Here is a 3129-nt window from a genome sequence, read left to right on the forward strand (position 1 = left end):
TGCTTTTCCCAAGGGATAACCACGTGTCCTTCCCAAATCTTCCCAAATCCACATTCCCAAATCTTCCCAGACCCGGCTCCAAATTTTGGGCCGTGGCATTCCCGAGGTGTCCCCGCTCCTGGCACAGCTCCGGCATTTCCTGCCCATTCCGCTGCGGAAAGGGATAAAATTTGGGAATAATCCAGGGATTTTGGCACGTTTGGAACCTGGAAGCTCCTGGTCTTATCCAGGTGGGATGAGGCCATTCCCTCCTTTCCCACGGCACAGCTGAGGGATCCCGGGGAACTTCCACAGGGAAGAGCTGCTGCTTTTCCCACTGGGAAGCACCGAGTCCCCGGGAACATCCGGTGGCCTTTGGGGGTGGCCGACGGCACCGTCACTGTCACCAGCCCCGGGGGGACATGGAAAAACTTGGGAATTTTGTGTCAGCTGCTCGGTGTTGTTTTGGCTGTGGGGCATTTTTCTCATGCATTTGTTGTTTCCTTCCTTTCCCAAATCCCTGATCCTTCCCAAATCCCTGCCTTTCCCAAACCCCTCTTTCCCAAATCCTTCTCCTTCCCAAATCCCTGCCTTTGCCATATCCCTGCCTTTCCCAAACTCCTCTTTCCCACATCCCTCTCCATCCCAAATCCCTGTTCCTTTCCCAAATCCCTGCCTTTCCCAAATCCCTCTCTTTCCCAAGTCCCTTCCCTCTTTTCCCTCTTTTCCCAGCCCTCCCAGCAGCTCTGTCGCTGTCCAACCCTCCAGGCTTTGGCTGAATCCATGCAATTCCCACCGCCCCATTCCCGGATGGCCACACCCTCACCCATCCCATGGGACCCATCCCGATTCCCCCCAATTCCCATCCCACTGATTCCCCCATTCCCAATTCCCCCCCCTCCCCCTTCCCAAACCCAACTCGGGGGTCTCCACTCAGGGAACACCGGGACGCCCGAGGCCAGATTCCCGCGGTTCTCCCGGCCCCGAATCCCTCGGGATCGACGTCCGGTGGCTTCTTTTCCGTGTGGCGCTTCCCGGATCGGAGCTAACATTTCTCTCATTGCCTCTTTTCCTGCTTCCATGTGCATGTCCCGCTGCTCTGTCCTAGATCCGCCTCTGGCCTCCGGAGGGTGGGCGAGTTGTGTAAGTGAGCACGTTCCCATTCCATAGCTCCATCCCACCGGGAATGTCCCATTCCTCACCTGTCTCTCCTCCCCTCCCCAGGGCAGCCCCGCTGCCTGCCGGTATTCCCGAGGTTTTGGGAGGCGGCAGCGGCGCCGGCTCTGGAATGTGCGTGTCCCTGTGTCCGTGGCTCGGGAGCATGGCCCTGTCCCTGTGCTGTGGTGCCGTGTCCAGCTCTTCCCGCTGGTGGTCCTGCTGAGGAAATTCCCGTCGGGATCCCGGAGCACTGGGGCCATGGGGTGGGATGGGATGGGAGACATCGGAGCAGCACCTGGGAAGAGAGGTCCAGGAAAGGTGGGAGAGACACCAGGAAGTGGGAAAGGATCACAGGAAAGGTGGGAAAGACCCCAGAAAGGTGAAAAAGATCCCAGGAAGGATGGAAAAGACCAGGAAAGGTGGGAGAGGCCCGGGAAGGGTGGGAGAGACCCCAGGAAAAGTGGGAAAAGACCACAGGAAGGGTAGGGAAGGACACCAGGAAAGGGGGGAGAAGCCCAGGAAGTGGGAAAGGATCACAGGAAAGGTGGGAAAGACCCCAGGAAAGGGGAAAGGATCCCAGAAAAGGTGGGAGAGATGGCAGGAAGGGAGAGAGAGACCCCAGGAAAGGTGGGAGAGATCCCAGGAAGGAGGGGAGAGATCCCAACAAGGGTAGGGAAGGACCCCAGGGAGTGGGGAAAGATCCCAGGAAGGGTGGGAGAGACCTCAGGAAGGGTGGGAAGGACCCAACAGGGGTGGGAGAGATCCCAGGAAGGGGGAAAGGACTCCAGGAAGTGGGAAAAGATCCCAGGAATGGTGGGAAAGGACCCCAGGAATGGTGGGAAAGGTCCCAAAAAAGTGGGAGAGACCCCAGGAAGGGCGGGAAAGCCCCTGGGAAGGACACTGGGAAGTGGGGGCTGAGCATCCCCGTTCCGATCCCAGCAAATCATGGATGCAACCATGGATGCACCAGGATCCATCCATGATCCCCCCAGGGTGGGATGTCCCAGGTCCCCCTCTGGAGCAAAACTTCCGTGAGGCAGAGGTGGGAGCTCCTGGGGATCCTGCTCCATCCCAATCCCGCAGGGAGGTGTCCCTCAGGAAGCCACCTGAGCAGGAAGATCGGGATCCAGGGATTCCCCCCTCTTCTCCCAGCAGTGATTATTCCAGGATATCCCAGTGGCTTCCAGAGCTGCTGGGATCCCTCCCTGAGCTGGGAGCACTCTGCAGGCTGGGACAGCAGTGGGATCCCGGGAAAAGCTGTTCCCACTCCAGCTCCCGTGGCCTGGAATCCGTGGGGTTGGGTGGGAGGCGATCCATGGGGTTGGGAGGGCCGGAGAATTCCCCCTGGGAATTTCCCAGCGTGCATGGCCGGCTCTGTGCTCCTGGTTGTGCTTCCTCCGTGTTGTCCCCGTGTCCCGTCCTCGTGTCCCGTCCCGTGTGCGGAGCTCCGGCTCCATCCGTGTCCCAGCTCCCGGAGCCGTTCCCGGTTGATTTTTCCTTGTCCTTTTCTGCCAAGCGCTGAATTCCCGAGGCTGCGGCCCCATCCCGGGAGAGCGGCGCCGGATCCCGACGCTCCGGGAATGCCGGGGGCTGCCTTCCCGCTTTCCCAACAGCTGCTGGATGCCATTCCCAGGGATTTGCTCTGCTCCCGGGTGGGGCGGAGGCGTGGGATGCTCGCAAGCCCCCGGCCTGCTCCGGTCTTTCCTGGAACACCCGGAGCGGGGTCGTTCCGGAGGCTCTTCCCGGCTGTGGGGGGCTCACCCCATCGGATCCAGCCGTGGATTCATTCCCTCACTCCCGGTGTCACGGAAATTTGGGATATTTGGGGGACACCAGGAGGGATCTGTCCCTTGTGCTGGCACTGGGGGCACTTGGATCATCCTACGGATCATTCCGGGGCTTATCCCAGGGCTTATCCTGAGGTTCATCCCGAGGTTCATCCTGGGCCTCATCCCGAGGTTCATCCCAGGGTTCATCCCAAGGTTCATCCCA

General features: G+C 60.1%; 1 protein-coding gene across 1 annotated transcript in view; it reads left to right on the plus strand.

Annotated features, from left to right (window-relative positions):
• LOC103625269 (SH3 and multiple ankyrin repeat domains protein 3) overlaps positions 1–3129 on the plus strand; it is a gene marked incomplete at both ends in the record, with an annotated part of 100186 nt that overhangs the window by 91702 nt on the left and 5355 nt on the right. The gene's annotated exons all lie outside the window — the stretch shown is intronic.

The sequence above is a fragment of the Corvus brachyrhynchos genome, unplaced genomic scaffold, assembly GCF_000691975.1.
Source record: "Corvus brachyrhynchos isolate BGI_N302 unplaced genomic scaffold, ASM69197v1 scaffold692, whole genome shotgun sequence".
In the NCBI taxonomy this organism is placed as follows: domain Eukaryota; kingdom Metazoa; phylum Chordata; class Aves; order Passeriformes; family Corvidae; genus Corvus; species Corvus brachyrhynchos.